Here is a 12,873-nt window from a genome sequence, read left to right as displayed (position 1 = left end):
AGTTATAGACATCAAATACTGATTGCCTTGTGGGAGGGTAATGCAGGAAATGGGCCATGAGGTAGGTTTCTGAGATGCAGGTAATGTTCTATATCTTGGTCTAAGCAATGTTTATGTGACAATGTTGCTTGGTAAAAAGTCCTTATGGATATATATGTGCTTTTCTGTATTAATATTCTACTTCAATAAAAGCTGTATAGAAACAAACAAGCAAGCAAGGGAAGGGGTTGCTATGCCTGATACAAAGGCTACATTATAGACCAGTCACGGTTGTTCCTGGGGACTGGGGAGAGGCTGATCTTACCTGAGCACATTGCTGTCCACTTCATACCTGATGAAAATCAAGGCTGTGTTTGCAGGGATGCAGGACAGAATGCCTAAGTAGGCAGCAAATAGTGACTGCTACATGCAGTTATTTTTAAAATGATGTAGCTACATATTTATTGACCTGGATGTATATCCAACCATGAGTTTTGAAATAAGAAAGCTATTAATACTGGATCCCTGAGGGCAGGTGGGTGGGAATAATGGGGGGCTGAGCTTATTAGGGTCTTCTTATTTTTCCATTGTTGCCCTGACTTCAGAAAGCCTGTGTACTTTTGTATTTTTTGAAGCAGAATTTACTGGAAGATTAAGATCAAAAGGTCAATAACCTAGTAAATTAGAAACTAAGGTACTAGGAATGGGTGAATGCCAGGTGGCAACATTTCCTCTTTTGCTCTCAGAATATCTTTAAGAAAAGCACTGCTTCAGTGGTTGACCCCTTTAACAAGACTCAGAAACAGATAGCATGGCTCTTTGTAAGTACTTTTGTCCCTCAGAACCATTTATTGAGTAAAGTTTGAAGCCTGTTAGCATAAGAGCCTCTCAGGAAGCAGAACTCTCAGCGGGATTCAATTTCTTTCTGTGTCTTAGGTATTAAAATCTGCGGAGAAGAGTAAAGTGGGAAAAAGTCAATTTTGTCTGGCAACACCCACCCACCAGAGGCATTTGTTTCCTGAGAGGAGAAAAGGCACCACCATTCTGCATAAAATCAGTTTTTTCAGCAATCTGGTTTACAGGGTCAGGGGCATTCACACAAAGCTTTCTTATTATCTATTTGGTGTCCATACCACTTCATCTAATAAATGCTGATTAATATTGACACTACAATCTCAAACCACCCTCAGGACTTTTCCTTATTTATTGAAGTTGCCTTAACTTTTCCCAGGTATGAAACAAATACCAGTAAGGAAGTTAAACTGTTGTACCATTTGTCAATACTGGAATTACACATTTTTGCACTCCTTCTTGACTATGAATTTTATGGTAAGCATAAAACAGCTATGAAAATACAATGAAGACTTAATTGCCAAACTGGTATGTGTTTTGTAATAATTTGTTTTTAAAGAAATGCTTCCAGATTTGGCTTTATATTCCTCAAATTTGAGTTAAGTTCTTTTCAAGTGGATAGGTAACACTGGTATGAATCCAATTAAGTTCAGGGTTATAGTTTAATCTTGAGGATTAAAAATAGATTCTGTATTTATTTTTTATTATTGCAGAAGTAACCACAAGAAGGAAAAAAACAGCAAAAATAATAGCATTAATACAATTTGGTAGGGGGCAGAGAAAGCTAGTGAAAAAGTATTTATTTCTTCAACTTTCAATGTGGGAACTAATAGACACTGATAAATCAAGAAATAGAAGTATAAATATATTATTAGATATAAAAATGTTAAGCCTTCAAGAGAACTAAATAAGAGCAATAGCTAAAAATATAAATCATGAAAATGAGTGTTGGTAGATGGGGAACTGCAGAAATTTGCTTTTTATTTTATATCCTTCTTTACTGTTTGAAAAAAATCATATATAAAATATAAATTAAGAAAGGGTTTTTTTTTGAAAACAATAATGTGATAAGAATACATTTAAGCTAAATGTTATTCAGATCTTCTTGGATAATGTTATAAACCACTTGCTAATACTGAAGTTTGCCACAATTTGATCTTTAGTAATAATGGGATTCTTTTTTTTCTTTTTATATTGACATAGTCCTTTTTTAATAGTGGCAATGCTCAGATTAAGATATTCAAGTAAGATTTGGACCTAAGTTTGGTTTTGATCTTCAGAATTTCAGCCTGATTTGTTGCAGAGCCTTCTCTAGTTCTGGGTCTCACTCAAGACTAGTAGCTTTTCAGCTTCCTTGGTAGATGGGCCATAAACATGAGGAATATGCTACCTACAAAATCCACGGAAGTCCACTAGACATTGTGTGTGTCTGTCTTATTTTTATAGTTTATAACTTGCATACCTACAAAAGGGGCAGTGGATCCTAAATTATCCTTTTTTAAAAATCACAGTGCATAAACTTATCTCTTACACAGAGAAGCCAGTGAGTGGCTGAAGTCATTTCTTCCTAGGAAAAGAATGGTTCCTGAAAAGATTGTTCTGTGACCTGATGCCCCTCACTGTGGTTCAGACATTCCTAGTCATTCGTGGCTCCTTATTCTGAGCAGCATGAGGTGTGTATAGAAACCAGTGTCTCTTTTGTTTTAAAAGGGGCCAGATGCAACAATTTGTCCTTTCTTAGAAGGAGTATCTTGACATGCTCTTTATCACTGGACCCTTAGAAATTTCAAGGAGGAGAGGCCTCTGAATTTTTGTCAGATTTCCCAACCCCTGATAAACAAATATCTTACAGTAAGTCTAGAGTAGTTGTTACTTCCTGCTCAATAGCATAATGGCATGTAATAGTGTGATGTCTTTCAGAAGGAAGAGGCAATCAAGATCCCTGAAAGCTAAGTTATGACAGAGTAGAGAGTTGATATATCCCTGAAGTCAGACAATTAAGATGTATTGTTGGCCTTGGCAGCTGAAAGCAAGCTTCTGATGGTCTTTACTAACAGGTATGGACAAAAAAAACATATGTTGGATCAATAGCTGAATACCTGGCACCAGGGGATGTGTTAATTTGCTCAAGCAATGAAACCAGAACTGGAACAGCAGCTGCAATTGGAGTCACCACCTGGTTAAGCTTACAATAATCCACTGCGATTTACAAGATCCATCTGTTTCTTGCACAAGCAAATAGATGAGCTGAATGCAGATGTGGTGAGACTCAGCACCCATGCAAGGAATACCATGGTCAACTAGCCAATGTCATAGGCCTCTGTGAATCAGACTATTTGGATTCAGCTTTCACTCTGTTGTCTATTATGGTCCTCATGCCCACTTGGCCTTTGGCAACTAAGTGTACTACTTGGCCCCTGCCACTCTGGGATCCAATTATCCCCATTGCATTTAGATTTCATAATCCAATGGCTGAAGTTCTCATTGTAATTTTTCCCTAGTTTTATTGACATATAATCGACTTATAATATTGTATGTTTAAGATGTACAGTGTAATTATTTGATATATGTATATATATGTATATATAAGGTAAGTTAACATCCATCACGTCACATATGTTGCAATAACTATTTTGTGTGATGAGAACTTTTAAGATCTACTCTCTTTGCAAATTTCAAAATATACAACAGAGTATTATTAACTATAGTTATCATGCTGCACATTAGATCCTCAGGACTTACTCATCTGATAACTGAAAGTTTGTACCATTTGACCACCTTCACCCATTTCATCAATCTTCATTGCCTCTCCCACCCACCTCACCCCTTCCCCAATGTGTCACGTGCACACATCAGTTCCTAGAAACCAATGGGTTCTGTGTTTCTGTGAGTTTTTTTTAGAGTCTAAATATAAATGTGATCATACAGTATTTGTCTTTCTCTGTCTGACTTATTTCACTTAGCATAATGTTCTCAAGGCCCATCCATGTTGTCACAAATGGCAGGATTTCCTTCTTTTCTATGGCTGAATAATATTCCAGTGTGTGTATATGTGTGTGTGTGTGTATTCACACATACATACATTTTCTTTATCCACTCATCTCTTGATGGACACTTAGGTTGGCTATTATAAATAATGCTGCAATAAACATGGTGCGCAGACATGTCTTTGAGATAGTGATTTCATTTCCTTCAGATACATACCCAGAAGCCACTGTAATTTCTGACCTACAGATAAGAATGATCACAGAGCTTTTCCAGGGTGCTGGGGCTCCCCTCAGAAATTTAGTTTTCACAGCTCAGGTGAAAGGTGTGTCTTCTGGACCATCCCAGGGTTGGTGAGCATTGGTCTATGCCTTTGGATTTCCTCCACTATTGTATGTCAAAGCAGTTCTGGAAGTTCAAGCTCATGTAGAGTAGATCACCTTTCAATTCATGTTTCGTTAAATCACTCAAAGAGTCCTTTCTAACCCTACCCTTCAAGCTGCAACACTGAACAGATTCTCTGCTTGGTGGACCCTATTAATAAATTTGGCATGATCCGACTTGATGTTTCTTCCATCCTTATCCCACCCCTTTAATATCCATATCCACACATATTCCTGTGTTCTTTCTGTATAAATTAGGAAAGCCATGTAGTTGTTCTGCAGTGTAGCACAGCTCCTCATGGGTCAGGCTTTACATCTCGCCTTTTGGGGTCTCCTAGGACTTGAATCTAGTTATAGGTCTAGAAGCAAAGAGGAGTGGTGGGGCTGGCTTCTGAGGAAGATTAGCTGTGTCCGGCAAAGCTGTTACAGTTTCCCCAGGTGAAGCAGGGTTAATCTCTTAGATATGGCTGGAATAGCTGCTTCTCCTGGCGAAGAAGATTCATCACAATTTAGGGGATCCTATATCCCAGCTCCATCAGGATCATCCCAAATATCCCATTCCAGTTTTCAGGGTTCTCTTTCTTCCCAGCCAATGAACTCACTTTTACAGCAGACACTCTGCAAGTTTGGCAATTCAGTTTGTGTTAAAATTTAGGCACTTGCAGAATGAGACACTGGATTTGGTTTTTAGCAATTTCAGCCCTGCAGCTAGAGGACATAAGGGTTTCTTTCAGCACAGAGACTTTCGGGTCATTTATGTGGCTCTTGAGCTGGGAGTTCAAATCCCTGCTTTCATCATTTCCTTTCCTCGCTTTATCCAGTGCCATTGGAGCGACCTGCCAATCTCACCATAATCATTAGTTTGTCAAATGTGCTCTAAGTATCAAATACATTGTCATCCAGAACCTTGCCTCTTGTAAGTATTTATTTGATTAGGAATATCCAATGGTGACATTTTGGGTATCTCTATGGTGGTATCATGACATGGACTCGATGTTCTCTTTACTACTGGAAACAGTCATTAATGACTTGAAATGTAATCAGATTAGAGAACGAATTTCAGAAACCCCAGAACAAATTCTGAAAACTGTTCAGAAATCCAACAGAATATATATGCATTCTCTTTCGTGTATGGCTTTTTCCACTTAGTGTTTCTGAGATTTAACCACATTATTGAATATAACAGTTCTTTCATTTTCACTGCTCTTTTAGTTTATCATTACAAGAATATACCACAATTTATTTATCCATTCTGTTATTGATCAATATCATTTTCAATTTGAGACTATTATAAATAAGAATATGATGTATTCTTTTCAATATACTGTGTCTATTTCTAAATTTCTACATATTTACATTTCTGTGCAATATATACCTAGTGGTAGATCAGGAGGACATAGTGAATGTGAATTTTCAAATTTAATAAAACTCTTAAAGAGATTTCCAAAGGTATTCCATTTTATACTACTTCTAGTAGTTAATGATAGTTCCAATCACTTATTTTTCTTGCTAACACTTTCTCCTGCATTTTCCCTCTAATTAAGAAAAATACAACCCTTATGATGTGTATGTGTATGATGTCTAGTTCACTGTTGTTTTAATTTGCATTTTTCTGTTCACTAATGATGTTCAACACTTGTATGTGTCTACTGGCCATTTGGGTAGCCTTTCTTGTGGAGTGCCCACCAAGTACCCTTCTCCATTTTTTGGGGGGGTTGTTTTTTTATTGATGTGTAGGAGTTTAAATATATGTATACACACACACACACACACATATAGATGCTAAATTCAAGCCCCTTGTTACACGCACATACGTTCCTACTTCCTGGCTTGTTTTTAAAGTCGCAATGGTATATTTTGATGAATATAAATTTCTTAAGTTAAATGCAGTCTCATTTATCCATCTTTTCCTTTATAAGTTTTATTGTCCTGTTGAAGAAGACTTTCCTGTGTCATATTGTAAATTTGCATTGTATTTTCCTTTCACATTTAGATCTAAAATTCACCTAGAAATGGTTTTTTGTGTATGAAGTGATGTCAGAGTGAAGATTCATTTTTGTGTATTTGGATATTCATTTGTCCCAACACCTTTTATTGAACAGGACATTCTTCCTATACTGCTCGCTGTGTGATCATTTTCATAATCCATCATCCATATATGCAGAGGGAGGGCTGAGAGTAGATTCTATGCTCTATTACTCTGGTATATTTGGCTATCTTTGCAGAAAAAGAATATTGTCTTAATTACTGTAGTTTGTAATAAATCTTGTTATACATTTTTACTACAGTAAGTCTACCTGTTTTTTTCTTCTTCAACATTTTCTTCAATATTCTTGGCCCTTTGCACTTCAAAATGAAATGTAGAATTAGCTTATAATTAGATAAATTTTAACACCAAAGAAACGTACTAGCATTTTTTGCTGGGATTATATTCAATCTGGAGCTCAGTTTGGGGAGAACTGACTTTAATAATCCTTTAATATGAATTCCAATGCTAAAATCCATTAATCCAAGTCTTTAAATCCATTAGCATGTTACATTCTTACATTGATTTAGATCTTGACAACTTTTTCTTTAGTTTTTGATGAAATGGATTTGCACATCTTTCATTTGATTTTATATCCTAAACATTTTATATATTTTATAAAATTTTATATATTTGATGCTATTTGAATTAAATTATTTAAAATTACATTTTCTAAGTGTTTATTGCAGGCATGAAGTGATACATTTGTGTACCTGAGGATTTGCTAAATTCTGATCATTTATCTGTGTATTATTTCAGATTTTCAACATGCATATTTATGTCATCTGCAAAAGGCACTTTTATTTTTTCATTCTAATCATTCTACCTTTTAAAAACTTCATCCATTTGTTTGCTTGCTTCTTTATTGCCTGTCTATGCTGGCTAGCATCATTGTAATGCTAAGTTTTAGGGGTAAGAGTGGTAAGATTGAGAATCTTATGGTTCCCAATCTCAGAGGGAAAGTTTTCTTTTACCATGTGGTATGATGTTTACGGTTGTTGGTATTGTTCATTAGATTAAGTTCCCATCTATTACTAGTTTGCAGAAAGTATTGACTTTGGATGTTGAGTTTAGGCAAATGCATTATTCTGTATCTTTTTTTTTTTTTTACCATTTTCTTTATTATAATGATGAAATGAATTGTAATCATTACTTTTCAAATGCTAAAACAATCTGTGTTTTTGAAATAAACCCATTTTGTTTATGATGATTTATCATTTTTCTAGAACTTGGATTTGATTTACTAAATTTTTTTGTTTAGAATTTTATGTCTATGTTTATGAGAGATATTGACTATATACATTCTTCAGTGTATTTAAACTTCCCATAACAACAATTTTATGCTTCCTCCAATAGGATGATCTTTGTACAAATGAAAATGTTCTCACTTCCTATGAACTGAATTGTGTCCCCTTCAAAATTCTTATGTTAAAATGTTAACACCAAGTGTGACTGTATTTGGAAAGAGGGTCTTTAGGAGGTAATTAAGATTAAATTAAACCTAAGAGTAGGGCCTTAATCTGATAGGACTGGTGGCTTTATGAGAAGAGGTGGAGATCTCTCTCTTTGTCCCCATGCATACACCGAGGAAAGGTCATGTGAGGACATAGTGAAAAGCAGTCATCTACAAACTGGGAAAAGAATGCTCATCAGAAATCAAATTTTCTGGAACCTTGATAATAGACTTCTAGCCTTCAGAACTGTGAGAAAATAAATATTTATTGTTTAAGCCATCAGTCTGTGTTATTTGTTATAAAAACCTGAAAAGACATCACCAATACACCAAAAGGAGAAACAAAAAATCCCACCAAGTACAAATCTATCTCTGGTTGTTGTTATGTATTTTCCCAGGTCATGCACAACCTCATCTGAATAATACAAAGACTAAATTATAAAGTTACCAACCATGAAAATTCCTTATGCCAAGTAATACAGAAAAGGAAAATCATGGAAAAAATATCTAAAATATGCAAATTCACACATAACAACCAAGGAAAAAAATATGACCAGATGCTACAATCCTTATTTCTATTTCTGGTTGCAAAGCTACAGATGATACTTATTACTTCATTTTTCTACTTTCAATGGTATGGTTCCTGGGCCTTTGGCCAGCACCTAAGCTAGTTGGGAATTTTTAATAATCTGAAGTTTCATTTCTCAAGGGCTTGAGGTCTCAATGGTTCTGTGTTTATTGGGTTGCAGTAGTTTCTTGTTAACTTTTACAGAGAAGTAGTAAGAGTTACCCCAGGAAAATCTTCTCACTTAAAGCTATTATTCCCTGATGCCATTTCATAATAGAAACCAACTTTCCACTTACTTCGTTATCAGAATCAATTTCCCCAACTAGTCTCTGTTAGTTCAGGGGCATGACCTGAAATGGACAGTTGGCAGTTTCTACATCCAATCCAATATATCCTTTATTGTGTCTCCTGGTGAAAGCATTCCTTCTGTGGGAGGTAAGACCTTTAAATCAACAGAAACTAAATGTGTAGCAAAATCAGAAGCAAAAATTCTTGGAGTGGTTTATTAGGCCTAATAGTGAAAGGAACCACTCTCACATACACTTCTTTATTTCTAGACCTATCTATTAGAGCAATTAGAGAAATGGTATCATATATTGGAGGCTGTCTTAAAGCATATTCTGTATGAGAATATCCAATCTCAAAAAATGTTTCTATACTGCATCATACTGAATCTTCAGGAAGTGATACAAAAGTTCTCTCACAGGAGATGCTTCTCAGTAATAGGGCATGCAGAAAGGCCAGTGAATTCCATTAAGGCTTTTCTCTTGCTGTGAATTGCTTTTCTTGATTAGAAGTTATGTTCTGTGGGATACTTTGATGATGAATAAGGCATTTCTTATTTCCTATATCTATCAGAAATATTTTGTGCAGTGAGGTCAATAAAGACTAAAGTGGATGGCTGCTGCCTCAGATGCAAGGACAGCAATGCAAGACTTCAAGGAACATGAACAATCTAGGTAACATGGCACCCCAAAGGACTACAATCATTTTCTAGTAACCAGCCGCAAAGACATGGAGAACTGTGATTTACCCAATAAAGAATTCAAAATAGCTGTTTAAAGGAAGCTCAATGAGCTACAAGAAAACACAGAAAGGTATTTCAGTGAAATTAAGAAGAAAAACAGAATAAAAGATTTGACCAAGACATGGAAATTATAAAAAACAATCGAACAGAGATTCTGGAACTGAAAAATACAATGAATGGAATGCAAAATGTAACAGACAGCATGAATATCATACTGAATCAAGCAGAAGAAAGAATCTAGGAAATTTAAGTCAGGACTTTTGAAATTATCTGTCAGAGAAATTAAAGAAAAATAAATGAAAAAGAGTGAAGAAAACCAATTGAATTATGGGATAATGTCAAGAGAAGCAATCTGTTAATTACTGCAGTCCCAGAAAAAGTAAAGAGGGAATAGCCCAGAAAGCTTATTTAAAGAAATAATGGCCCAAAACCTACCATATCTAGGTAGAGATTTGGTCATCCTTGTTCATGACACTCAGAGGTCCCTAAATAATTCAGCTTAAAAAGATCTTCTCTAAGATGCATTATAATAAAACTGTCAAAAATCAACACAAAGAGAGAATCTTAAAAGCAGCAAGAAGAAAGAAACTTGTCTCTTACAGGGAACCCCACGTAATGCTATCAGGCCAGGAGAGAGTAGAATGATATATTCAAAGTGATAAAAGAAGAAAACTGCCAACCAAGAATATTTTATCTAGCAAATTTGTCTTTCACAAATGTATAGAAAAAGGCATTTCCAGGCAAACAAAAACTAAGGGAATTCATTTCCACTAGATCTGCCTTAAAATAAAGGCATTCTTCAAGCAGAAATGAAAGGATGGTAATTAATAACATGAAAACATATCAAAATATACCATACACTGGTAAAGGTAAGCATAAAGTCAAATTCAGAATACTTTAATATTGTAATATGGTGGTATGTTAAGCATTTAACTCTAGTAAAAACATTAAAGGACAAAAATATTACAAAATAACTATAGCTACAATATTTGTTAAGAAATATAAAATATTAAAAGGCAAATCACATCAAAAACGTAAAATGTGGGGGTAGACTAAAAAGTATGGTTTTTGTATGTGATCAAAGATAAGTTATTATAAGCATAAAATACACTGTTATACCTATAGGATGTTTTATGTAAGTGTCATAGTAATGAGAAAGCAAAATTCTAGATACATAAAAGATACAGAGAAGGGAATCAAACCATACCACATGGAAAATAATCAATTTACAAAAGGAGACAGGAAGAGAGGAAGAAGAAACAAGAGAACTACAAAACAGCTGGAAAACAATAAGAGCATTAGTAAGTCCTTACCTATCAATCATTGCTCTAAATGTAAATGAAACTCTCCAATCAAAAAGAAAACAGTGACTGAATAGATAAAAAAAAAAAATAAGACTCAATTGCATGCTACCTACAAGAGCTCATGTCAGCTTTAAGGATTCATATAGGCTAAAAGTGAAGGTTTGGAAAAAAGATAATCCATGCCTATGGAAACCAAAGAGATTAGAGGTAGCTATAGTTATACCAGGTAAGTGACTTAAAGTTGTAACAAGAGACAAAGAAGTTCATTTGGTAATGGATAAAGGAGTCAAGTCATCAAGAGGGTATAACAATTGCAAATATATTTGCAGCCCACATCAGAGCATCTAAATGTATTAAGCAAATACTAACTGATCTGAAGGGAGAAACAGGTAACAATAAAATAGTAGGGGAACTTTAATACTCCACTTCCAACAGGGGATAGATTATCCAGACAGAAAACCAAGAAGGAAATGGTGGGTTTGAATTATATTTTAGCCAAATGGATCTAATACATATATATATATATATATGAGGAACATTTCACCAACAGTAGCAAACATCACATTATTCTCAAGGGCACAGAAATTTCTCAAAGACAGATCAGGTTTAGGCCACAAAACAAGTCTTAGCAAGTAATAAGATTGAAATATATGAAGTATCATTTTTTTTTTTTACAATAATGGTATGAAACTAGAAATCAGTAACAGGAAGAAAACTGGAGAAATTCACAAATATATGGAAATTAAATAACACACTCCTGATAAATCAATGGGTAAAAAAAGCAATCAAAAGAGAAATAAAAAATACCTTGAAACAAATGAAAGTGGAAGCATAACACAGCAAAATTTATGGGATGCAGCAAAAGCAGTTTTAAGAGGAAAGTTTGTAGTGATAAATGCCTTCATTTAGGGGGAAAAAACCCTCAAGTAAACAATCTAACTTTATACTTCAAAATAGAAAAGGAAGAATAAACAAAGCCCAAAGGTAGAAGAAGGAAGAAAATAAAAAAGATCAGAGCAGAAATAAATGAAATAGAGTCTAAAATAATAATAGAAAAGGTCAGTGAAATTAAGTGATGGTTGTTTAAAAAAATAAACCAAATTGACAAACCTTTAAGATAGACTAAGTGAAAGAGAGAGAAGACTCAAGTTAATAACTTCAGAAATGAAAGAAAAGACAGTACAACTGCTACCCTAGATATACAAAGGAACAGACTACTATGAACAAATATACACCAACAAATTGGACAGCCTTGAAGAAATGGATAAAATCCTAGAAACATACAATCTACCATGAATGAATCATAAAGAAATAGAAAATCTGAACAGACCAATAATGATTAAGGAGATTGAATCCATATTCAAATACCTCCCAACAAAGAAAATCAAGACCAGATATTTTCTTTGGTTAATTTTACAAAACAGTTAAAGAAAAATTAACACCAATCCTTCTCAAATTGTTCCAAAAAGATAAAAGAAGAGGGAATACTCCCAACCTCATTTTATGAGGCCCACTTTACCCTGATATCAAAGCCAGAAGAGGACACTCCAAGGAAAGAAAACTATATGCCAATAACCCATTTGAAAATAGATAAAAAATTCTCAACAAAACATTAGTAAACTGAATCCAGCAGCACATTAAAAGGATCATGATCATACACCATATTCAAGTGGGATATATCCCTGGGATACAAGTATAGTTCAACATCCACAAATCAATCAATGTAATTTCATTAATAGAACAAAAGATAAAAATCATATGATTATCTCAACTGATGCAGGAAAAGCATTTGACAAATTCAACATCCTTTCATATTAAAATTCTTAACAAGTTGGGCATAGATGGAACAAACTTTAATATAATAAAGGTCGCATATGACAAGCCCACAGTGAACATCATACACAGGTGAAAGATTTAAAAGCTCTCTTCCAAGATCAGGAACAAGACAAGGAGCTCGCTCTAACCACTCTTACTCAACACAGCCCTGGAAGTCCTGGCCTGAACAACTGAGCAAGAAAAAGAAATAAACAACTTCCAAATCAGAAGGAAAGGAGATAAATTTCTTCTTTGTCTCTGTTTTCAGATGATATAATCTTATATGTAGACAATCCTAAAGTGTCCACCAAACAAAACTAGCAAAATAAACCTATTCAGTAAAGTTACAGGATATAAAATCAACATACAAAAATGAGTTGAATTTTTATACACTAGCAGTAAATTATCTGAAAAAAGAAATAAAATACTCCCACTTATATCATAAAAAATAATAAAATACTTAAGAATAAATTGAACCAAG

The sequence above is a fragment of the Manis pentadactyla genome, chromosome 6 (assembly GCF_030020395.1).
Source record: "Manis pentadactyla isolate mManPen7 chromosome 6, mManPen7.hap1, whole genome shotgun sequence".
Classification (NCBI taxonomy): Eukaryota; Metazoa; Chordata; class Mammalia; order Pholidota; family Manidae; genus Manis; species Manis pentadactyla.
Note: the sequence above shows the minus strand (reverse complement) of the source record.